The sequence below is a fragment of the Stigmatopora argus genome, chromosome 2, assembly GCF_051989625.1.
Source record: "Stigmatopora argus isolate UIUO_Sarg chromosome 2, RoL_Sarg_1.0, whole genome shotgun sequence".
Taxonomy (NCBI): Eukaryota; Metazoa; Chordata; class Actinopteri; order Syngnathiformes; family Syngnathidae; genus Stigmatopora; species Stigmatopora argus.
In genome coordinates, this window is record NC_135388.1 from 16402631 (window position 1) to 16430000 (window position 27370).

Consider the following 27370-nt stretch of genomic DNA (forward strand, 5'->3'; position numbering starts at 1 on the left):
TCTTCAGGGTCACAGAGCCCTGGAGTTTATCCCAGCTGAATTTGAGCAGAATCCTAAACTGGTTGCCAGTAAGTTGTTGGAATTTTAGTAATACTACTACTATCAACTACCAAACTTCACACAAGAACGCGCAGATGAACTTTTTTGTGGATGTGGACGTCAAAGAAATGGATTCATCATGCAGGGATGTTCAGTATTACCATATTGGCCCGAATATAAGACGATCCTGATTATAAGATGACATCCTCTTTCTTAAGACTCATGTTTGAAAAAACCTTTTTTAACACCAAATTCAATTTTTATACAGAAAATAATTACAGTACATCTGAAACAAATGGTTATAACTATGTTCAAGAGAAAAACCGTGTTATTTTGCTTCATTCAAATCATGCAAAAACGATCAGATCTTAATATCTGAACATTTAAATATGTAAACTAAAGTACAATCACATTTGTAAATGAATGGCTTGTTTTTTTTAAATGTAAATTACCATTGTATTGTGATAAAACAACAAAATTACAATAACTGCATTAAAAATCAAAGAGTTCAGCATTCGCCTTAAAAATATCTGGCGCCGTCTAGCGTTGTGAATGGGCATGACGACCGAGACTTTTTCAGTCTTATTTCAATGCAAAAAAAGTCACTATCTTATATTCGGGCCAATACGGTAAATTCCAACATGTTGACTGACCCACTCCAAGGATGAGTTTGTGATGAGTGGACTGGAGAAGAACGCCTGTAGGTGGCAACCATACCTCATGAACCGTACGCGAGCGCGCGCGCCATCACGCACGCGCACGCACCACATAGAGTTAATGCGTTAATGCCATTGATCCCTGATAATTGACGACCGTTGTGTGATTAAACGGCAGATGGACCCGCATCCAAAGTGGTCCCTGGGTGATGCGCACACTTGCAGGCTCCCGTGAGTCCCCACGCGCGCGTGCACGTGCGGGAGGAGGAGGTGGGAGGAAGGAAGCCGGTGGCCAAAAGCTGCTTCGCTTGCACCGCACGGATGCCACTTCGTAGCGGCGGAATTATTTCTAATAGCCGCGCTTATACAATCCATATATCGAATTGCTTGGGGTGGTGGGGGCGGCACCGTCACGGCGATTTTCCACATTCGATCGGATTGAAATTGCCGATTGCCCTGTCCCAAGACGTGTGATGCTTATAGTGGGATGACTATTTTTATTTTTTGGGGGATGGAGGTGTTCCCTTGCCGGCAATACCTTTTAATGTTCATTTTCACATGTATCTGCTAAACCATTAAAGTGGGGGTGATTGACGAACCTTAGCACAAACCTTCAGGTTTAGATCTACGTGGGTTTGCGCATTTATAGTTGCTTTTCTCTCTCTCTCTCTCTCTTTCTCTCTCTCCCTCAACGGAGAACATGCCAGTGGGAGTCAATTTTGGGCTTGACTGGTTTGGGTAACAAGGGCGCCATCACAGACACGATCCCCCACCCCCCATCCCCCCACCTCCACCATCACCATCATCAAAAACTCTGCAGGATCTTCCCCCTCTCGGTCCAGATCGGAATATCTTCAGGTCGCCGTCCCGTTTATAGAGAGGTGGTACCGGTCCAACAGACGGGCTCGCCGAGGAAGCAGCTGGCGTGGATCGAGATCCACGCAACACTTTTCTTCAGTCTTTGGCATTTTTCGCAGGCGAGAGCATTCTGACTTGTGATCGAGAAGGAGACTCGGACTGCAGCAGCCCCCCCTCCCCAAAACAAGAAGCCCCTCTCACATGGAGATTTGCGCCTCGCTCGCACTGCAAATCTTCCAAAAACGGGGACCAGGGCCCTGCTGATGTTCCCTTCAACGCTTCCACTTTCTATTCCCCCGATGAAATGCGTAAGTATTTGATTGCATTCACCTAAATTCAACCCATGTACGGTGTGATCTCCCATTGACCGGTTGCAATGCGGAAAACGGGGGTACTTCAATTTCATACTTGAGAATATACTTTTTTTAAAATGCTTTGCAACGTCCATTTCATCCCCTGTGCTTTTTTTTTCTTGCTATCTGCCGCATCCGCGCGTGTGTATGCGTGTGTGCGCGTGTACGTGAATGTATACACCGTTCAGACATATAGATTTTTGCTCGATGGAGATCAAATAGATAGAATCGGAGGAAGGGGAGAGCTATGCAACAAATTGCTGGTAGCAGCACGGATGTGTGAGACTCCCTGTTGCCAGCAGGACATCATTGCAAGAAGAGACGTCATATGGTAATTCAAATTCTGTTCAGGTATTCTCAGCATACACGTTTGCAGCACAAAAAGGGCGCCGGGATTGGGCCATCCAAGGCTTGAAGGAAAGGACTTTGGAAGTAGAGAGTGAGCTTCTGGAAAAGGTTCAACACATGCATTTTCCTTTTTAAAAAAATTCAATTTCCAAGCCTCACAAGCTGAGCACAGTACATGTCCCTTATGGGTATTATTTTTACCATGCATGTCCTGTGCTTATGTGATGCTGCAACTCTGATTCAAGGTGTGTGTGTGTGAGAGAGAAAGTGGAGGGTGTTAAAAATATCTAGTGGTAGTTTGGCCAATCTGTCTAGATGAAAATGGGAATATGAAATTAATCTCGGAAGTGCTAACAAATACAAAAAAAAACACCTGAAAATACTATGTTTGGATTTTCTTGTAAAGCGGCTGAATTAGGAAAGAACATTTTGCAATAAAAATGCACGGTATTGTCCTCAAGAGCACACTTGTGAATCCACAGTGTGAACATTAAGTTTATGACACAGCGAACAATGTGCATTTCACCTCCAGTAAGCCTACACATTTTCACTCTACTGTTTGGTGATGCTCAGTTTTCAGAAAGGCAACCTTACCTTAATTAGTGGGCAAATAAGCAGGTGTCACTTACCTATGCGCTAACACAATACTAAAATCATAACTACAGTAATTATTTGTATTAAAAGCACTTAGGCACCATCAATTCAAAACCATGAAATGAAAAACCATAATTATGGCAATAACACCATGCCTTTTTGGGGGCGTGTGATGACATTCTTTTGCTGCTGTTGTCGCTGTTATATTCATTTTACAGTAGCCCTATACTTACATATAATTTCAGAGACTGATTCATCCAACCATATTCACATTCTTTCAATGATACCACCGTGGTGGGAAATTAAGATCATTGATCCACTGAAAACAGAATATCGGTGAAATGGAGGTGTTTAGTACGGCGTTTGACTGCAGGAGGAGGCAGCCTGCCATTTCCATTGCGCCTGTAGACGACTTCATCGTATCGTTTGTAGGCTCATGGAATACAATGCTTTTCCAGCAACATGACATCTGTTGCATTTCCAATTTGAAGAGGCAGAAAAAAAATGAATCCCCCTTTCAAATTCAAATTTGAGCTGACTCATTGAGCTTTAGAAATTGAGTTTGGAAAGGTCAGACATTAAGCAGACATGCTGCACATTCAACTATTCAAACAAGTTGTTCTATTCAGTAACTAAACTGAATGCAAATTTACATCTTAAACAAGAAATCAAAACATGTGGTGCTATTTTTTAAATATTTTTTGGGGTTTGTTAGTCAAACACTAAGCATGACATAAAGCTGCCCTCTCATATCTCATCTCATCTGATTTTTTGAACTGCTTTATCCTCACTAGGGTCGCAGGGGGTGTTGGATCCTATCACAGCTGACTTTGGGCCAGAGGTGGAGGACACCCTGAATTAGTGGTCGGCCAATTGTAGGGCACTAGAAGACAAACAACCAAACTCACACTCTTACCTAGGGGCAATTTAGAGCGTCCAATCAATCAGCCTACCATGTATGTCTTGGAATGTGGTAGGAAACCGTAGTACCCGGAGAAAAGCCACACAGGTTCAGGGAGAACATGCAAACTCCACACAGGTGGACCGACCTGGATTTAGAGCCAGGACCCGCATTATGAGGCCGACGCGCTAACCACTCAGCTGCCGGGCCGCCCTGCCCATATACCAATAACAATAATAATTAGCTATAATTTAAGTGTAATTTATCTTAAAAGGTTTATAAACACCACAGTGGTGGGTTAAGACATTTTTGCAGGTGCACCCTTTATAGCTGGTGTGTGTAAATGATCCTCTTGCATCTGATTTAGGAAGTCTGCATTTGTGGTAGGTCTCACTCACTGACCTACAATTAAAACTAAACTTTTTTTCCCTGTCTAATCAGAATCCACTTTCTGTTTTCCCCTGGCAAGTATTGTAGCCTTCTCTTTGGGATTGCCCATTCATTTCACCTGTGATCTGCTTTCTCCATGTTTGTCCTTCAATCAGCCTCTGGTGTCCCTTTGATGTGACTCATTGTCTTGTTACTTTTTGGTGTATATTTGCTCCCCTGTTTACTTTTGTGTTATTAGGGATATTGTCCATTCTGTGCTCTGCTGTGTATTATCAAGTAAATTCTGAACCCCAGTGTTGTATTTTGCTAACTTGATAGTTAGTTTGAATTTGAAGAATAAAGTCAATTTAAGTTTCCATCTCCTCCCCTGCACGGTCTCCTTGCTCCCTTCCTACTGGGTCTAAATTGTCTTGATTCTCGTTCGCGCGGCACACTCGCCACAAGACCTCATCAATTTTGCTGGCTTTAATGAATTAATTCATTAATATATTTATCCAATCAGGTTTGTGTTTGGGCGACCCGGTGGTTGAGTGGTTAGCGCGTCGGCCTCACAGCTCCTGGGTTCAAATCTTGGTCGGTCCACCTGTGTGGAGTTTGCATGTTCTCCCAGGGCCTGCGTGGGTTTTCTCCGGGTACTGCAGTTTCCTCCCACATTCCAAAACATGCATGGTAGGCTGATTAGATACTCCAAATTGCCCCTAGGTATGAGTGTGAATGGTTGTCCGTCTTCTTGTGCCCTCCAATCGGCTGACCACCGTTGCAGGGTGTCCCCGAACTGACCCAAAATCAATGTGAAATAACCCCAAAGTCCTGGCATTTGGCCTCTGGTCCGAAGTCAGCTGGGATAGGCTCCAGCACCCTCTGCGACCTTTGTGAGGATAAAACCGATCTGAAAACGAATGAATGAAAAAATAGTTTGTGTTTGAATAATTCTGACATCATACCAGCCTTTGCTGAGGTGTAAGGGGACATCGTTATTTTCCTGTCCTCTAATTGGTTGAGAGCGAGACGAGTGAGATCCTCAAGGCCAGAGGGCTCGGCGATTGATGGTGAGCTAAAAAGATGACGACAGTTGACATAATTGACAATTAATTTCCAAGGCAAACGTAAAGAAACAACAAAACACTCAGACAGCGCATATATCTGTTGCAACGTGCTAAATGATTTGTCCACTACTTACCAGAGTGTCAACAGTTATTAATGCCCAACAAGTATCTAAAGTCATGGATTATGCCTGAATGATGATTATCTCTTATGAGGGAGGTGGATTTTACTTAGCGCTTGCAAGATATATAATGATTGTGAACTCTTTGACTATAGTGCAGCAATATGGAAAAAAATGCTGTATTGAAAGATTTTTAGTCTAATGCTTGGGTAGAATTATGTTACATAGTAGTTTGATGGGGCACAAATGGTTAGCACGTCCACGATGAAGTTCTGAGATCGAGGGCTCAATTACGGTGGGTTCCGACATTCCTGTGTTGAGTTTGAATGTTCCCCTTGTGTGGGTTTTCTTTGGGTGCTCTGGTTTTCTCCCACATCCCCAAAAATGCATAGTAAGCTGGTTGAGCATTCTAACTGCCCTTAAGTATGAGTGTAAATGTTTTTTTTTGCTCTGCTAATGGTGTGCGCTCAATTCAGAATTCAGGGTGTCCCCTGCCTGTTGGCTGGAATCATTCACACTTACGATGCTTGTAAGAATAAAAAATAAATAAATAAATGAGTAGCTAGATAGGACACAGTACCTCTTTTGCTGTCACCATTTCTGGTGACAGTTTCTTAAACTAAGGCATTTATAGTGAACTTAACCACACCATACCATACCTTTTATATTATCCTCAATGTTTGTGTCGGTTTGCCTTTTTTCCTGTCATTATTTTCACGCACCTGAGCAAGTTTTCAAACCAATATTGTAGGCTGAACATCGCAAATTGCCGCAACAACACAAATTTTATAAAAGTCATAGATTCCTTTTTTTGTGTCAATAAAATAATGATAGAGTAGGTTGAACCTAACCTTTTTCTTTCTCTCTTTTTTTCCCTTCACAACACTAAACATGGTGGGATGCTAATTACTGAGCAATTTCAAGGACCACTGATACTGGGGGGAAAAATAAGTGTTCCCCCTAGCTTTTCAAATAACCTGCAAGGTAAATTATGATCCTTAATTATCGGTGCCTTACAGTGGCAGCATTTACGCAAAGCAGAGCTGATGTCAATGTAGCACTTTAATTTTCGGGAAAATGACTTTGTACATGGTAAATATGAAATAAAAGACACCAGAAGAACGATGCTACGATCACTAAGACATTTTTTTTCGGTGAAACAGGAACTATACATTTGATGTAAATTTATTCATTCATTCATTTTCTGAACCGCTTATCCTCATTAGGGTTGAGGGGCTCCCAGCTGACTCCAGGCCAGAGGCGGGGGACACCCTGAATTGGTGGCCAGGGACACGCTCACACTCATACCTAGGGGCAATTTAGAGTGTCTCATCAGCCTACCATGCATGTATTTGGACATGATAGAGTACCTGGAGGAAACCCACGCAGGTCCGGGGAGAACATGCAAACTCCACACAGGTGGTCCGACATGGGTTTGAAACCAGGACCCCAGAGCTGTGAACTCGATGCTTTAACCACTCAGCCGCCAGGCCGCCCTTGATGTAAATTATTCAATCAAAAATTACTAAGTGAATTCTTAAACATTGTGATATTATTTACATCATTATATTCTATGCATAAAATAATATAAACACTGTTGCGCCGAGATGACAGTCTATCATCATTGTGCCCCATGGTATATTTAGTTAGTGTCTTGGAAATTCCTTTGTACCCTTCACTTGACTGACACCTTTGAACAATGAGCTCCCTCTGATGCTGTGGAAGCTTTCTGCAGACCTCTTCTTCTTTTGCTGTAAAACGTGACTACAGAAACGTCTGGAAATAACAAGGTATAACAGCAAATTTTATTTGTGGTTGGAACACTTGAAACAGAGGAAGGTTGTGATTGGTTCACTCTATATGGCCATATCGAGCTCTTTGTTGTTGCATAGCCTAGAGCAGGGGTGGCGAACACGCGGCTCTCGAGCCGCATGTGGATCCTGGCCGAAATGAATGTGGCTCTTTGCTTCTTTTCATACTTTGTAAGTACCGTGGCTCTTTGCCTCGTAGTTGATGTGTTGAGGGTGTACACTTAGCTTGAAATGAACATGTTGTTTTGTAAGGGGAAGAAAGTGTTATAGTGAATAAAAAGGTTTTGAATGTGGGTTTTTGCGTGTGTGTTTGTTTTGGCTGGTCACTGCGTGGTGTGGCTCTTTGAGTCTCACTGTTTAAAATTTTTGCTCTTTGTGTCTAATTTCTTCGCCACCCCAGCCCTAGGGTTGATGTGACGTATGGTATCCCCCCAAACGCCCCCAATTTTTTTCTAAAATATAACAACACTCACAGACATATGCTCTTTGTACACGGACAAAAAAGGTTATATTAACCGTCGCCTGTCAACTTTATTTTCACTATCAACAATGCAGCTTTGCTGGGAATTGTTGCCTTCTAGTGGCCATGTTGTTAACACACTCAAGGATGTTCTCTCTATAAACTAACTGCAACGTTAAAGAAATTTCTTATTTTTCTTTTCTTTTTTTGCCCTGAAATCATATACACCTCTTGAAAGAGAGTAAATATTGGTGTATAGTTAATTTTATATATTCTAACATTCTTAACATTTTTTTTTCCAAGAATATTTTCTAATGTTTTGCATGAAAAACAATGTAAATGTTCATGTTAAGTGCCAACAATATGCACATCTGTAACACACTTATATGTATTTGATTCGCTTGATTATTATGGTCTGTTATAATCAAGTAAAAACTGACGTATAGTATGATACAATCAAAATGCTATTAATCAAGATTAATTCCTTACAGGCCACCCGATGATGCAGTGGTTGTTCCGCCTGACTTTGGTGTGGGCAGTCTGGGTTCGTTTCCCACTCGGTGGCAGTGTGAGTGGTTGTCTGTCTCTCTGTGTGCCCTACAACTGACTGGCGACCAGTTTAGGGTGTAGTCTGCCTTTCCCCCCGAAGACAGCTGGGTGAGGCTCCAGCAACCCCCGCAACCATTTCGAGGATGGTCGCTGTTGAAGATGAATGAACGATGAATGGATAATTATTCAGATTTTTTGAATCGGTGGCCAGCCAATCACAGGGCTCAAGGAGACGGACAACCATTCACACTTCTCCACAAACCAATAACTGACTTCATGTTTATACTTCCAACACTTGCCATGACCCTCCACATTACCCCTAAACAATAATTTAATGCAAAATTTATGAGGCTAAATAATCGGGAAAAAACTTAAAAGTATAAAAATATGTTATTTATATAGCACTTACTATTAGGGCTGAAGTCTATGAATGTATGCACAGTATCAACATATCAGCAGATGAGCTGTTTGTGCAAAACTTTGTTCTTTAGCCCCATAAGTTGATGGAATTCATAATTGAGCTGAAATATGCTTTTATACTAGAGGACTAAATTTCAACCTGTCAAAAACCCAAACATTCATTTGCTAATAGCCCAGCTGCATCTCACAGTTGATGGAGGAGGTGTCAGAATTTCGCTCTCACTTTCTCTTTTTCTCTCTCTCTCTGTCTGCCCCTCTCTCTCTCTGTCTGTCTCTCTCTCTATCTATCTATCTCACTGTCCATCTCTTTTTCTATCTCCCTCTGCGTTCTCTTTTTGTGAGGCTTTGCGTTCTAGTATGTTCCTCATCTGATAATGTCATATTAGCCTTTACCTTTTTATTCTGTGATTCAAGGATTGGTCATGGGATTGGCCATCATTTATATCACCAGCTTTCCTGAGATAAAATGGAAAGATACTGAATCCTTTCCAACCTGTGTGTATTAAGTTCAAAAGCACAGTCTATATGAAGCTGTGTTGTATCTGTCTGGGTGACATGGATATGAGAGTTGAGTGGGTGCTATTTGAGTTTAGTTTGAGTTGAGACTGCCCGATAATTGACTTGATTCCTTGAACCTTTACTTGTGTGCCTTCATACAATATCCAGTTTTATGAAATGCCTTGGGCTGGTAAAAAATCCGTAAATCCAGTAGTATACTCAAGATTGGAGGGATTTTGCATCCAATGTTATGTTAGGCTGTGCTTTTTTGCACAAGAAAGGGAATTATTCAGCAAATCCCACACCCGTGTATATTTTCTAATGAACTGATACCTCAAAAAGCTGTCTCTCCTTACTGTGTGTTTGTCTAGAAGTCGTGTGTATTGCCTGTGTCGATGTCATAATCACACTTATGTACCTTGTAGCCCTCTTAGTCTTATTTTTGCCCCTTCAGCATATTCCCAGTAAGGTCTTGTGATAATAAGGCTACGCTCAGGCTTTTAGGTACATTGCCGCCTGCGCCGCTTCAACGGCGAACCACTTTCTATTAATGCTTCAAATTACATAGAATCCCTGGAAATTTCTCTACACCTACACAATTGGCAAGTGACTGTTTTCAGAAATGTAATCAAGATATTTGGAGTACTTATAATACATTAAGATGAACACTTGAAGCAAATTACATCTTAACATTTGGAAAAACAGCCCAGTGAGTTTATTTCCTTACATTTAGCATTAGTTGACAAAAGGCAATTTTAGTGAGAGGGCTTTCCTTTGTTTCTTTATTTTTGGACACCTTAAAACATACAGTGTAACACACTGATTACTTAATAGGCACCAATATAAAACCGATTAAGCTACCAGCAAGCATTGCACAGAAAATACGCTATATTCTTACAAACGGATTACTCATAGAATCTTCTTATTCTTGAAATGAGGCCCGGTTCCTCACAAAGTTAAAGCGGAATTCACAGCTTTTTGAGATGGATTTAAAAGACAAGTTACAGCTGAAAAGGCACACTGCTGTGAAAGCTTTCAATTTTGTATGGATAGTGTTCACCAAGGTTTTCTCAGAAATTTGCCAATTGTTTAGGCTCCATTCAAAATGCAAGCACTAACGTGTGGTATTAATACAGCAGGAGAGGATTGGGACGTTTTGTTGATTATATGCTTTATATAACATCAACATTTTCTACTACCCCAACATGTGGTTGGCTGGGTACTCGGTCGTTTGGTCGCCTGGAAGGTTATTGATAATTACCATTTAAATCGTTGCTCAAATCCCCTAAATACAAACTGCGAATTATTATTTAGTCATACTTAATGCCCTATTAATTATTAGGCTAAAGAAAGGTCCAAATTCCCCGTACTTTTATTGTGTTTTGTTGGAGAACTTGTTAAGACCCTGACTGACGTCCCTTCCTAAGGGGACAACTCATGTACATACAAACTCTTATACACTCACACGTCCGCTCAGTGAAACTGCTCAGGGCCATTGTTGGCTTTAATTGATGCGTAGACCGTGTTGTTTTACCTTGTTTTGTCGCCGGTCTTTTGGTCGCCCGTTGTTTGGGTCCGGGCGACCAAAAGACCGCGACCAAAAGTCCGGCGACCAAAAGACGACGACACGGGTTGGCTGGATCAATCTTGAAAAATATTTCATTTGAATTTTAACCGCTCAATTGCATTTTAGGATGGGCAATTGTATATTTGATCAGAAACCAAGAACAAACATATGTTAAATATGTTATGTTAAAGTAACAATAGTAAAATGGCAAACAACTGGCCAAATAGGAATATGTTAACATAACAGTTTTTTCAGATAACTATAGCCTAAAAAATAACAAACATCACAGGCTGTAGGTGGTCTGAGAGAAAAAAACAACAACAACACACACACCCGTCTTGTAATTTAAGTTTTCTTTATAACTGACACACTTTTATGTCACCAGAGATCCTAGGTTGAACCTAAAATACCCCCACTGATCCTCAAAGAAACAAACTAAAAGGTAAAACAGGACAAGAGACAAGTGGCAGGCGGGGTGATGACTGGCCAGTAAACAAAAGGGAATATGGCAGGGCAAACCAAGCCTCAAAAAGCACACAGGTAGTAAACGTTATCAACAGGTAGAAATAGAAGTTATCAAACTGAATAAAAAAATAAAAAATTATGAAAACATCTAAAACAATAAAAATAAGCGATTGAGTCCAAAATCAGAGCACCAAATGCACATAACCCACTGTCCAAATCTGGTTAACAATTTTCAGTGGAAGGAAGTTAGTCAGATTGAGTGTGTGAAAGATGAGTCATCTTTAATCAGCTATCAGTTGTCTTACAGAAAGAACAACAGTATCTTTTCATCAATTTTACGTGTATAAAGTCCAAGTATTCAAAAATGGAATGCCCCTTTGCAATAAAATTGGCGGTGAAAGACCCTCTTATGAGAGTTTCACTTCAAATTTCACAATCACAATGATAGCAAGTCATTGGAAGGGCTTTTCCTCAAAGCCCCAGCAAATATGATTGTCAGCCTATCAGTGTCAGATTGACTCTGCCTTACTGAGATATTCCCTCAGAGAATTTGGAATATAATAGCTGAAGTGATGATTGTCATGATGTGACTTTTCCCCCTTCTCTCAATGTTCCATGCCACGCCCCTCCTCATTTTTTTGTCTTCCTCTAGTATTGCAGATGTCACATTGCAAATACAGGTTTTATATTTGAGAAATTTCATGTGAAACAGTGTAGCAGGGTGCTACTGTTTTATCCCTGAAGTCCCCCGCAATCTTGACATTTATTTTGCATCAATAACAGGAGCAACAAAATCAGTGTTAGAATTTGTGTTAAGTGAGATATTAACATTTTATGCGGACTGTAGCTACTGGAATGGAGACTTGTTTTATTTGGCAGAAATGAAACATCAGTAACTGGCCCCCAGTCAAACACTACTGAACCAAAAAGAAAATCTTCTATGGTTGACAAGATTCCCTCAGTAGTGTGTCTCTGCATTGCCTCTCCTACATTTCACTCCTTTTATGACAACAGCTTCTTTTTTTCCCCCAACTAGTGTTTTCTGTGATGGAACAAGGCTGTTAGAACATATTGTTCCCTTGCTGCCATGTACTAATACATTATTGGTGAACCTTGTTACAACGTGCCATGAGAAGATATTGTCACTCAATTTCAGGGAAAAACAAACAAAAATAAGTTTTCCTGTGATCTACCTTATTGTAATTTGTATCATCAATAATATAGGGTAAAAAAGTTCTCATTTTTCTTCGGTGAGATGCCTTAGGCCAGCGGTCCCCAAACTTTTCCTCACCGCTGAGCCGGTAAAGCTCTTCCTATTTTGTCGCGGACTGGCGTATGCGGAGGGCGACAACTTAAGACAGAAGTGTGGATGTGGAGGTGGAGGGGGCTGTATGCTCCCAAGCACAAGAGCAATTATTTCTTATTATTATTACTATTATAACAGTTTATATATATATATATATATATATATATATATATATATATATATATATATATATATATATATATATATATATATATATATATATATATATATATCATGTTGCCATTAGACATCCACAAAAACATGCATAAAGAATGAGGAAAGACACCCTTCTGTATTTTCACTTGTAATGAGGAGGATGGAAGTTGAGGACAGCTTGTGGCAATTCCCCAACGGCGTTCTGCCCTTTCTTTTCTCTTGTCCGTTTTTTTTACATTTGGAGGTCTTGATTACAATCTAATTATTATCGTTAAAACAGAAGGGACAAGGACTCCAAGATGTCTCGGCACATCATGTTTTGAATAACGATAAACAAAACATCCTTTGTTGGTGGCAAGAAATAAAATGATGGCGACTCTGTCTAAACCAAGAATGTGTTCAAATTCAGGCAAAGCTTATACTAAATATAGCAAATGTGATAAATGATAATAATGTGTGTGTACACAACTCCAACACCTTCTTTTGCAGTTTAATGTAAGGATCCTATAAATGAAATATCATTTCCCCTGTAATCAGCATTGCTTCAAAATCCAAGTTAACAGCATGTGCTTTAAAATACAGAATAGTGTTTGGATTAATAAATGCTGACACTTTCCAAACCTTGGCAGTATCACTATTTTAAGGATGATGGTGGAGTAAAAGTGGCTTCCACTGCAGTACATAAAAAATAAGCACTACTGTTTTTTTACTACTACGTTTTATAAGTAGACTATATGCAGTCGAAGATTTATGTTTGAATACCTTGTAATCAATTAATGGAGTTCCAATTTTCTTTGTTCACAATAATATGCATGGCTTTGCTCTATCTTTGCGACTTAATGGTTTGAATGTCTCACCCACAGTTCTGTAGCTGGGGTTTGAAATGTTGGCTCCTTTCGTGTCTGGAATTTGTATGCTCCGTATTCTCCACAATGGCTACCACCCACAATCCCAAAACAAAAATGTGAGTTTAATTGATGATTCTAAACCATCCATTGCCACTTCATCTCACCTGCAACTAAAATGGGGAGCGTATGAAGTCGTTTTGCTAGATTTTTCCAAACTTTTTTTCTTCTCATTACATATGCATGCCATTATATTTCTTATGCCTTTCAATTGATGGCGGTAAATCCTCCAGTCTTAATTATTTCCAACACTGCCTAAATTCGTTACACTCAGTAAACATTGTGTATTTCACTCTAATGGCTCCATGGATGCACTGCTCAAGTTACATTTTGAAAGCCTCTCTAAATAACACTTGCTGTTTGTACTTTAATTATCCAAGCAGGGAACAAGGATGAAAACTGAAGGGGATCCCTGATCGTTATGCCATTTACACCTTGGTAATGAAAGTGATCATCATTACTGTCCTGTTAAGGACAGTGTCTGCTTGACTAACCTACTTTGGCTACCACCTGTGGTGCAGTATTTTTTCACCAATAAGCAATTTCGGCTTATATTTTTTATGAGTGACTGTCCAAAACATACTTGGAGTAGAAACACAATGTTGCTGAATTTGAGCCTAATCAGGAAATTAATAGTTCATAATGCTATGCCCTAATAGTTATAAAAGTAGCATCCCAGTCAGTTTTACAAATTTTTAGTTGGCTTGAAATTAGCAGTTAAGTAAATGAAGCTTATAATTGTTCATTGCTAATTGCTACAATTCCTTTTAAAAATAAATTACATTTGTATAGGTAGAGCTCGTCAGCAAAGAAGGCTGATTTTTTGGCATTCGCACATACCTAGGTGATAATGTGTCCCTTTAACAGAGAATTGAACATAAAATAATCAATCAAATAAATAAAGAAGCAATACCAGAATGTGGGCCATATTGAAGGTTACATCACGCATTTTGTCAAACTCATCTTCTGAATATTTGTCCAATGTTATGTTAGTCATATTCTCGCTTTGCAAAAATATTCTTTAGATTATAGTATACCATATTGGAACAAAGCCTTCAATGCGAGCGCTCTAGCTCCACATGTCAGTGTTTCTGTTGCATTCTGTTCGTTTTGTAATCCGTCAATCAGGTTTTTGTTTCTGTTCTCGGAAAGAGAGAGAATTATGATTGTCGCACAAAAAGCTTACATCAGGCAATTTGTCACATTCACCTTGTGATTATTTTTTCAGTGTAGTGTTAGTTATAGTCTTCTTTGCTAAAATATTCATTTTGTTGCAGTACATCTTATTGGAACAAATCCTTCAATGTTTGCTCTCCAGCTCCACATGTCAGTGTTGCGCTTGCATCATGTTCATTTTGCAATCTGTCAATCCGATTTTTGTCTCTGTTCTGGGAAAGAGAGAGAATCATGGTTGTCACAAAAAAGCAGTGTTTTTTAATGAATAAATGTATTGATATAAGATTCAGGAAAAAATAAAAGGGACAACACAGACGAGAGAGAGACAGCTTGAGATATACTCAACTAAACTACATAACCAGGGTGCTAAAATTTGGCAAATTCACACGTTTTTCATGGATGATTGGTTCCAACACCAACATTCTGCTCAGACGATCTGTGATTGGCTAAATAAAGCAAAGAAATTGTCGGAGCAGAGCACAGATGATGACGCACTGTGGTCTGTGTGTGTGTGTGTGTATGTGTGTGTGTGTGTGTGTGTGTGTGTGTGTGTGTGTGTGTGTGTGTGTGTGTGCGTGTGTGTGTGTGTGTGTGTCGACTCTTGATTATGGCGAGAGCCTGTCGTTCCATCTATTTCATATTCATGAACCAAATGGTGCACGTTGTAATATTCATGAACAAATTAGACGTTCAAAACACCAGTGTGACTAGGGCTATATGCAGAAAACTGTGGGTTACAAGTAGTTTCTTGAAACCCAATTTGCCTGGCATAATAGTCATCTATTTTATACTAGAATACTTGTACTCATTTGTTTCTTAGGTGAGCTGCAGCCTATACCAGCTGACTTTAAGTAAAAGACTGGACCAAGCAGAAAATGTGCCCTAAACTTAAATGTTTTCAGCCTATTATAATTATTCTCTCTCTGCCCTCTCTTTTGCAAAGAGATACTAAACCTAAATATATGTTTTATTTACAATATCATTCAGGGACATTATATAAAAGACCAGCTAAAATATGTTTCCTCAAGTAACATATACATGTGTGCCTCATTTAGTTGGATTTTACTCTTAGTGGGTTAAGTTGCTGCCATTCAAGGTGTCTCCTCTCATTCCCTTTAAATGGGATACTTTCACAGTTTGGCATAGAGGCCACTTTGTGTTAGACAGATGGTGGTGATCTGTGCATGAATAGAGCAGTTTTACTCCAGCAGCCAAGCTGTGGTAACAGAAAATGTGAGTGATGACACAGAGTATCCACTGGTGTCTTTATGATATCTGTACAGTTAAGATTCCACTTGTGTGTGACCCAATCAAACTCGCAACTAAATTGTTACTCCACTGAGGGCACTCCAGTGACACACTGCAAAATTTGGCAAAACAGCACGCTTTGTGCCTCGGCATTTCTGTCCAACTTCCAATGTGACTCATCGAGCCCCGATCGAGAACAAATATCTAATGTTGCGTGATACTATTAGGAGACATTAAGGGATCTTTAAAAAATATTGATTTATTTAGTAAGATGATTAGCATTTAATTTTCAATATTTCAAGCTACAGCCAAAGGCCAAAGTAGCAAATGTTCATGTTTTGCGTCACATCATGAGTCATTTACGGAGTCAAGGCTATACGGAATCCCACAAATCGTTCAATTTGCATTTGGCCTCAGGGTAGCATTACAGATGTTTTCTGTAGTTTATGTCACCTGAAGCACACCATTTATCCTATATGCTCTATATATGGGGCCTATACAAGCTACATCTTTCCCCAACTGGGAAAGGGTAAAATGTGCTGAATTTGTTTCCAGTCATTCACAGGGCTCATAAAAGCAATCTTCCCATTCTCACTCATATTCACACTGTCTTTAGCTGTGAATTGACCACCCCACAAAATTTATGTTTACGGTTTTTAGGGTTTCTTTTTTGTGTGCATTTAACCTTTTAGAGCACAGGTGTCAAAGTGGCGGCCCAGGGGCCAAATCTGGCCCACCGCATCATTTTGTGTGGCCCGGGAAAGTAAATCATGAGCGCCAACTTTCTGTTTTAGGATCAAATTAAAATGATAGAGATAGATATATATTATATTTCCTTATTTTCTCCATTTTAAATCAATAACTGCATTTTTTAATCATTTTTTTCTGTGTTTTTAGTTCAAAAATCATTTTGTAAACTCTAAAAATATATTTAAAAAAAGCTAAAATAAACATTTTTTTAGATCTATAAAAAACTGAATACAGACGCTCCCCTACTTACGAACATTCAACTTACGAACAACGGTACATACGAACCTTTTTCATTTGTATCATTAAATATCTCATGCATCCAATATTGAATATGGTTGGTAAAAAAGCTAAAGGCTTCTATTGAGGGAGTTGCAAGGAAGAGGCAAGCCATTTCATTTGAAACGAGTGGCAATAATAACGAAGCTTGATGCGCGTGAGAGTGGTGAGCGTTTCACGGGCATTGAATCGTTCGACCGTCAGTACCATTTATAAACAGAAAGATCGAGCAGCAGGACCCAAATATTGAACGTTGCACAAAGTTTGCAAATCAATTGAATGATGCCATACAGTGCTACCGCATCATTTATGATGAAAAAAAGAAGAAAACTGTGCAATCGTCATTAGGTCGCTTCTTTTGGCCAGTTTCTAATACATAAATCTCTCTCTCTCTCTCTACAGTACTGTACATATTCTCTCCATTTTATTATTTTTTTTTTCAGTACAAACCAATGCGTGTTACTTATACAAGCCTTAAACATACAAATGCACTTATATAAACCTTCAATATACTTATATCGGCCTTAAACATAAATTATAATACAAAATATAGCACTGAATCAACTTACAAACAAATTCAACTTATGAACAATCGCTCGGAACCAATTGCGTTCGTTAAGGCTTTTTTTCTTAAAAAATGACATAGTATTGTAAGGCTTTTTTCTTTAAAAAAACGACATAGTATAGGCTTTTTTCTTTAAAGACGACATAGTATAGTAAGGCTTATTTTCTTTAAAAACGACACAGTATAGTAAGGCTTTTTTCTTAAAAAATGACCATGTATAGTAAGGCTTTTTTGTTTAAAAAAGACCATGTATAGTAAGACTTTTTATCTTAAAAAACGACATAGTATAGTAAGGCTTTTTTTCCTAAAAAAAACGACATAGTATAGTATGGCTTTTTTCCCCTAAAAAAACGACATAGTATAGCATGGCTTTTTTTCTTGAAAAACGACATAGTAGAGGAAGGCTTTTTCCCTAAAAAACGACATAGTATAGTATGGCTTTTCCCCCTAAAAAACGACATAGTATAGTATGGCTTTTTTCCTTTAAAAAACGACATAGTATAGTATGGCTTTTTTTCTTAAAAAACGACATAGAATAGTAAAGCTTTTTTTCTTAAAAAACGACATAGTATAGTATGGCTTTTCCCCCCTAAAAAACGACATAGTATAGCATGGCTTTTTTTTCTTGAAAAACGACATAGTAGAGGAAGGCTTTCCCCCCTAAAAAACAACATAGTATAGTATGGCTTTTTTCCTTTAAAAAACGACATAGTATAGTAAGGCTTTTTTTCCTAAAAAACGACATAGTATAGCATGGCTTTTTTTCTTGAAAAACGACATAGTAGAGGAAGCCTTTTTTTCTTAAAAATCGATATTGTATAGTAAGGCTTATTTTCTTAAAAAACGACATAGTATAGTAAGGCTTTTTTTCTTTAAAAAATGACATAGCAAGTAAGGCTAAGAGAGTCGGAGAATAAATCTGACTTCTGATTCTTCACCTTCTAGTTGTTGCTGTGGTCCACTGGCAAAATCATTGGGTCAGAACATGAGGCGGGAATCAGGAGTGAGTTCAATTCCACTCGTTGCAATTCTCAATTCTGTTTATTGAGGTAATGAAAAGGATAAATACAACTTCCAACTGTACTGTGGTGCAGTGGCAAAGACAATGGGTCAGAACTTCAGGTGGACTCAAGTTCAAATCAGAAGTGAGTTTGATTCCACTCTTTGCAATTCTCAAATTGTTTATTGAGGTATTGAAAAGGATAAATATAACTTCCAATCACTTCATTTCAGAAGACACTGTGGTCCAGTGGCAAGAACAATGGGTTGAAATTGAAGTTGGACACAAGTTCAAATCTGGAGTGAGTTCAAGTCCACTCTTTGCAAATCTCAAATTGTTTATTGAGGTGATGAAAATGATAAATATAACTTCTAATCATCTCATTTCAGAAGTCACTGTGGTCCAGTGGCAAAGACAATGGGTCAGACAGACCTCAAGTTACTGGATTTGACTGCCATGTGGGAAATGGGGTTCGAATCCTGCTCTCATTTGACTAATCACTACACTAGTAGTTCAGTAAATGGGTAATCCTTTTTTCATTCAAATAAAGACTTAGTCATTTTTTTTCAGCAAAACAATATTTCCGGTCAGCCTCCGGCTGACCGGAAGACAGTTGGGAGGGGGGGGGTTCCTGGTGGCGTTCGACAGTCAGCCTTCGGCTGACTGCCGACACCATGCAGTTGTTGACTGGCGACACCGGGACGTGAACCCTCGACACCCATGTCGCAGGCAGGTGACTGACCCACTACACCACGAGGCGGCCCGCCTATACATGATTGGAAGTTATATTTATCCTTTTCATTACCTAAATAAACAATTTGAGAATTGCAAAGAGTGGAATTGAACTCATTCCTGATTTGAACTTGAGTCCACCAGAAGTTCTGACCCATTGTCTTTGCCACTGGACCACAGTGACTTCTGAAATGATATGATTGGAAGTTATATCTATCCTTTTCATTACCCCAATAAACAATTTGAGAATTGCAAAGAGTGGAATTGAACTCATTCCTGATTTGAACTTGAGTCCACCTGAAGTTCTGACCCATTGTCTTTGCCAGTGGACCACAGTGACTTCTGAAATGATGTGATTGGAAGTTATATCTATCCTTTTCATTACCTCAATAAACAATTTGAGAATTGCAAAGACTGGAATTGAACTCATTCCTGATTTGAACTTGAGTCCACCAGAAGTTCTGACCCATTGTCTTTGCCACTGGACCACAGGGACTTCTGAAATGATATGATTGGAAGTTATATCTATCCTTTTCATTACCCCAATAAACAATTTGAGAATTGCAAAGAGTGGAATTGAACTCATTCCTGATTTGAACTTGAGTCCACCTGAAGTTCTGACCCATTGTCTTTGCCACTGGACCACAGTGACTTCTGAAATGATGTGATTGGAAGTTATATCTATCCTTTTCATTACCTCAATAAACAATTTGAGAATTGCAAAGACTGGAATTGAACTCATTCCTGATTTGAACTTGAGTCCACCTGAAATTCTGACCCATTGTCTTTGCCACTGGACACCAGTGACTTCTGAAATGATATGATTGGAAGTTATATCTATCCTTTTCATTACCCCAATAAACAATTTGAGAATTGCAAAGAGTGGAATTGAACTCATTCCTGATTTGAACTTGAGTCCACCTGAAGCTCTGACCCATTGTCTTTGCCACTGGACCACAGTGACTTCTGAAACGATGTGATTGGAAGTTATATCTATCCTTTTCATTACCTCAATAAACAATTTGAGAATTGCGAAGAGTGGAATTGAACTCATTCCTGATTTGAACCTGAGTCCACCTGAAGTTCTGACCCATTGTCTTTGCCAGTGGACCACAGTGACTTCTGAAATGATGCGATTGGAAGTTATATCTATCCTTTTCATTACCTCAATAAACAATTTGAGAATTGCAAAGACTGGAATTGAACTCATTCCTGATTTGAACTTGAGTCCACCAGAAGTTCTGACCCATTGTCTTTGCCACTGGACCACAGTGACTTCTGAAATGATATGATTGGAAGTTATATCTATCCTTTTCATTACCCCAATAAACAATTTGAGAATTGCAAAGAGTGGAATTGAACTCATTCCTGATTTGAACTTGAGTCCACCTGAAGTTCTGACCCATTGTCTTTGCCACTGGACCACAGTGACTTCTGAAAGGATGTGATTGGAAGTTATATCTATCCTTTTCATTACCTCAATAAACAATTTCAGAATTGCAAAGAGTGGAATTGAACTCATTCCTGATTTGAATCTGAGTCCACCTGAAGTTCTGACCCATTGTCTTTGCCAGTGGACCACAGTGACTTCTGAAATGATGTGATTGGAAGTTATATCTATCCTTTTCATTACCTCAATAAACAATTTGAGAATTGCAAAGACTGGAATTGAACTCATTCCTGATTTGAACTTGAGTCCACCAGAAGTTCTGACCCATTGTCTTTGCCAATGCACCACAGTGACTTCTGAAATGATAGGATTGGAAGTTATATCTATCCTTTTCATTACCCCAATAAACAATTTGAGAATTGCAAAGAGTGGAATTGAACTCATTCCTGATTTGAACTTGAGTCCACCTGAAGTTCTGACCCATTGTCTTTGCCACTGGACCACAGTGACTTCTGAAAGGATGTGATTGGAAGTTATATCTATCCTTTTCATTACCTCAATAAACAATTTGAGAATTGCAAAGAGTGGAATTGAACTCATTCCTGATTTGAACTTGAGTCCACCAGAAGTTCTGACCCATTGTATTTGCCACTGGACCACAGTGACTTCTGAAATGATGTGATTGGAAGTTATATCTATCCTTTTCATTACCTCAATAAACAATTTGAGAATTGCAAAGACTGGAATTGAACTCACTCCTGATTTGAACTTGAGTCCACCAGAAGTTCTGACCGTTTGTCTTTGCAACTGGACCACAGTGACTTCTGGATTGAAGTGATTGGAAGTTATATCTATCCTTTTCATTACCTCAATAAACAATTTGAGAATTGCAAAGACTGGAATTGAACTCAAGTCCACCTGAAGTTCTGACCCATTGTCTTTGCCACTGGACCACAGTGACTTCTGAAAGTTTCAGTTTCTAATACATAAATCTCTCTCTCTCTCTCTACAGTACTGTACGTATTCTCTCCATTTTATTAAATGTTTTTTTTTCAAACCAATGCATGTTACTTATACAAGCCTTAAACATACAAATGCACTTATATAAACCTTCAATATACTTATATCAGCCTTAAACATAAATTATAATACAAAATATGGCACTGAATCAACTTACAAACAAATTCAACTTATTAACAATCGCTCGGAACCAATTGCGTTCGTAAGTAGGGGAGCGTCTGTATTCGGGGCTTTTATTCCAGTTCTTTTAATCCATTTATTTAAAAAAATCTAAATATTATATCTAAAATGGTCCGGCCCACATAAACTCGAGTTGACGTTAATGCGGCCCGCGAACCAACCCGAGTCTGACACGCTTGTTTTAGAGGGAACCCCTGGTCCCCTCTTTTTTATTTTTTTCATTTTAGCATTTGTAAATAAGCCGGCACAAGAGTATTGTGTATCTTGATTACATGTAAGCATTGTGTGGGCTGCTACGTAAATGTAATCAGCAAGCTGTTTTGTTTGAATTACATTTGAATTTTATATTGCATTTATATTGAGAGATATGGGCCATTTACCAAGAGTACAAAAGTTACTAAAATCCCCATCCTTGTTCTTGCTTTGCTATTATTTTTGACAATTTCCTTGTCCATTTTCTTCACCGTTTGTGCAAGGGCATTTCATCTGAACATGGATAAAAATGTGTTGCTAAGTCCATCTATTGTCCTTGCCATTGAAGCCATAGAGTAATGGGTCTACCTTGTTTTCTATGGTGCGTTATCAACTACTGGCCCGTTTTTATAGAGCTCCCAAAAAGAAAACACTTTCCCTTTTATGTATTTTTTTTGTCATGTACTTGTCACGTAACAAAGAGCTAACCGTTTATCCTAGAAACATGTTTTTTTTTTCATTTTTAAAGGCTGCCAGGAGGGACAAAACAACAAAATGTCCAATCAAACGGAGTCCTCTTTTTAAAGCACTCCTTCGATCTAAGCAGATAACACATTTGCCTTTTGAGTGCTGCCAGCAAATCTCATGAGCCACGGGCATGGCCTGCATTGTGATCATACATGATTTTTGCCTGTCAATATGTAATATAAAGTCGAGTTCAACATAGAGAGAGTAAATGTGAATATTTTTAAATGATTTATGATAGCAAAGGCAAATCAAGTTCACAATTAATCAACAATGAAATTAATATTCATCTCATGTTCATTCAGTAAAGCCTTGTCTACAGTACTTTAAAACTGCGGTGCACTTGGTCAATCACTATAATGGCGTGGATTTATAGTCCATTTCACCCATTAGATAATAAAAGTGTTTTATACCCTTGTGGTCCTCATCAGTTTTCAAATAGATCACAGTTCCTCTCGACCAAAATATGACACCATCGATGTATAGTTCTTTGAACATGAAAAAAATAATTACGTCACTTGTGAGGGATATAAAATGCCAATGAACACAAGTAGAATGATATAAAACTGTTATAAAAAAATACATCAATTTAATGTAGCCATTGAGTCAGTATTTGTGTCACCATTTTGTTTTTTGATGTTGTACTGCAGTAGTTTGCTTTTCACCGAGTTAATCAATTCTAGCATGCATGCCTGACTGCAGCTAAGATTCGCTCAAGCAATCAATACAGATCAGTGATTTTCCAAGTTTTTTTTATAGAATTATGACATTTCTTTGCACCAATCTTCTTTCTGCATATCAAAAGTAAGTGTGGGTTCTTAACTCTGTCTTCAACTTTAAAGCTGGCTATTGTAACGGGTATAAGTACGTTAACTCAGATCTTTTACAGAGTTATATTTTTACTGCTTTATTTTCTCTGCTAACATATAAAGTATCAAAAAGAAAAAGTGAGGTTAGAAACTTTTGTTTCTTGTTCAAACATCAAATAAACAAGTACTTATTCATTCACAAAGCAGCCCAGCAGGCGCGTGGTTATCGTGTCGGCCTCTCAGTTTTGGGGTCGAGGGTTGGATCCCAGGCTGATCCTCACTGTGTGGAGTTTGCTTGTTCTCCCCATGCTTGTGTGGGTTTTTCCGGGTACTCCGGTATCCTCCTGCATTCCAAAAACATGCAGGATTTCTGATTTCATGTCAGGCAATAAGCAAAAAATATGTGCCTTGTTATTTATTTCACATAAACATATGGTTTCAACTGTAAAATGTGCGTCAATGAAAATAAGTCTACTAGTATGTGACAGTGAAAAACAACATGAGAAAGGGAAGAAAGCAGGCGCAAAATGTACCAACCACTGCCCGCATGCCAAGACGTTGCATTCTAGGTCATTGTTTGCATTAATATACAGCGTTTCAGAAGCAGTTGAGCTGGGACACCACTACTGGACGACACGCACCCCCATATTTAATCTGCCTTTGATGTGCCCCTTTACCTATTTCATCACACACCTTTCATAGCATTTATTTATTGCACAAGGCAGTGCCAATCTGAGCATAAGGTTTGCTTTATGTATAGCACAAGGGAAAAAACACTGGCTATGAATAGCATAGAGAAAAACAAGGGCTCTACGGGTTTTATTGTATTTTCTTTTGTTATGCCGCTGCCCATGAAATGTTATCTTACCTTTTGACAATTTTGGCCATTGAGCATGAAACTTTACCAACATTTTATGTTGACCATATCGGGAAGGTCAGCATCGTTATTTTGAAGGTTTCTCAAATATATCATCCATATGAAGACCCATCAGCTTGAGAGGAGGCGAGAACTCTGACAAAGGCAGGACATATAGCTGAAGATGCTAGCTAAGGCAATGAGCTTCAATCATTTGGGAATTTCAAAAAACCTCTGCTCTAAAGGAGAGCAAATATAAATGTAATTCCTTCATCTTTTGTACCGTGCATCCTTGTAAGGGTTTTGTGGGTTGGCGAAGCCCAGCGGACTTCGGGCAAAAGGCAGACTACACCCTAGACTGGTCGCCAGTCAGCCATAGGGCACGTAGATACAAACAACCCTACACACTGAGAATCATATTGTCACCAGCGGGAATCGAGCCCACGCCTGCCCTCCCCGAAAGCAGGCGAGTGAACCTCTACACCGTCAGGCGGCATCAAATATAACATTTAGTGTATGAAAAGAAGACAACGTGCACACGGCAAACAGTAGAGCACTACAGGTTTCTTGTATCACTTAGCAAGAAATTAATATTTACTCACTCAGTTGGGAGGGTGCTTTCTATCAAATTACTATAAAATGGAATCGACGATGCTGTCGCTGGGTCTCACATGACCCAGAGAGAGAAGAGGATCTTATGAAAACAAAATAAATCCAATATAATAGAATTTAATTGTTTACTTATGCTGCGATTGGCTGTCCACCAACTCAGGCTGTCCCCCGCCTGGTGCCCATAGTTGGCTGGGATAGGCTCCAGCACCCCCTGGGACCATTGTGAGGATATGTGGATTGGAAAATGAATGAATGAACAATGTTTACTTGTGCTGCAATTGGCTGACAACCAATTCAGGCTGTCCCCAGCCTGGTGCTCATAGTTGGCTGAGATAGGCTCCAGCACCCCCACAAGCCACAACCTTTGTGAAGATAAGCGGTACAGAAAATGGGTGAATGTTTAATTATGTCTAAAATATTAAGCAATTAAATCAGTTCATTTTTTTGAGAATGACAGTAGTTTAGTACCGTATTTCAGAACACAACTTAAAGTTTCTTGCTTAGCAACCAATCCATGGGTACCCAACTTCCTTCCCATAGTGCTGTAAGGAAAATGAATGATTGCATGAATTCATTTTAAGTGCCACTCTTTAAAATAAAGCATCCAGAACCTGTAAATTAATTTGTAAGTGAAAATATGTTGATGTAATTCACATCTGACAATGTCATAGTTGGTGTAGATTTATTTTGTAAGTAACTAAATTTTTCATATAGCAGTGTCATGTAATATTCACATTCATATACCAATATAACATCCTTTAATGGGTCAAATGAGGGCCAGTCAAATGTTAAAATGTAGTATTTATTCTAAATTAAACATGCAATTTATTAAATGTGGAGAGCTGCACATGAACTAGTACCGCAAGGCAGGTAAGGGCCTTGCTTGATAGCAATCAGCTGTGTTGAGGAAGTTAGCCCGCGGCTCCCCAGTGACGATTTACCAATTTTCTTATGCTAATCTAAATCAGTCTTAACTGGACAAATAGCGTCTCAACCAATTGTTTATAATTCAAGATGCTGATGCTACTTGGGGAGATGTTTTGACCGTGTGGTGTGATTGAGTGTTTTACTTTGCAACAGAAAAACTGTTGTAGTGCAACTGTCAGTCATAGTAACTAATCTATAGAACAGATATAATATAATGTTCCATGAGATAGTATGCAGGGTACTCAACTCGTGCAATGAGTGTGTCTCTCACGCATTTCAGGCCACTCTCACGCTTTATGTCACACCTTGCATTCATCATTTTTAACTCAACCATTTTCATAATTTAGGAATTAAAATTAAGTCGCATGAATGAATGGATCATAAAACCATTTCATTTACATTTTATGTGTGCTGTCACGACGTAAAACGGCAGACGAGTGACGATCCAAGTCCCCATTGCCCCCAATAGTCTAGCCAGCCAAACGCTAGTTTCTCTAATTATAAACGCTCCACGTCTAATTTTTATGCTGTTAGAGTCAAAATACAACATCTTTTTGTGACCCACTAATTTTACATAACGTACCGGTAGTTAGTTTATTTGTCAGAGGTTAAATTGATAACTGTTCTCCCTGTGTCTGTGTGGGTTTTCTGCAGGTACTCCAGTTTCCTCTCACACCCCAAAAACATCCATGGTAGGCTGGTTGAGCACTCTAAATTGTCCTTATGTATTAGTGTGAGCGTGAATGGTTGTTTGTCTCACTGTGCCTTGCAGTTGGCTGGCAACCATTTCAGGGAGTCCCCCACCAATGGCCGGTTGGCTGTTGGCCAGCACACCTACCACCCTTGAGGCTAAGCGGAATGTAAAATGAATAAATGCATGATGTTAATGTTTTTTTTTCTTCCAAAAATAAAATAGAATTTAAAAAGAATAGAATAACGGCCTGGTTTCCTCCCACATCCCCAAAACATGCAAGGTAGGCTGGTTGAACACTCTAAGTTGTCCCTAGATATTTTTAAAGAAAGACAACAAAGCACTCCGGCACTTCTGCAGATGTATTCTGGACTCCCGAACTTCACTTGTGTCAAGATTTAAATAAATTGTGTACAGTAATGAACATATAACTCAAAACGTCGGAACATCATGCATTGTCTAATGTCCTTGGTAGGAACATCATAATTTGTCCAATGTCCTTGGTAGGAACATCATGATTTGTCCAATGTCCGTGGTAGGAACATCTAGAGTTGTTTACATTACCAATATCCTTGATATTAAGTGTTTAGCAAAAAAGGCAATTCAAGTGGCCGTTGTAGCTGTAATATTAGCCTTATACAACTAATTGATGAAAGCATACCTCTCTCTTAATTATATACTTCAATTGACAAGAATCATAGTATTCCAATAGTATGAGCTCTCCATGTGCCCTGCGATCGGATGGCCACCGATTCAGGGCTTATCTTGCCTGGTGACCAGAGTTAGCTGGGATATGTTCCAAAGTTGTTATATAAATATATATATATATATATATATATATATATATATATATATATATATATATATATATATATATATATACATACAGGCTTTTGAGGAAACACTGTGCACGTACATCGCCACACAACAGTTTCGCTCTACACTATTTTTATAAACTGAGAAGCCTGCCTGATGTGACC

At 39.0% G+C, this 27370-nt stretch overlaps 1 protein-coding gene across 1 annotated transcript in view; it reads left to right on the top strand.

The window, feature by feature from the left end:
• The first annotated feature begins 988 nt into the window (after positions 1–988).
• lrrc4cb (leucine rich repeat containing 4C, genome duplicate b) overlaps positions 989–27370 on the top strand; it is a 50017-nt gene continuing 23635 nt past the window's right edge. The window contains exon 1 of the mRNA XM_077594265.1: positions 989–1861. The gene's annotated coding sequence lies outside the window, so the exon portion shown is untranslated. The remainder of the gene's footprint in view (positions 1862–27370) is intronic.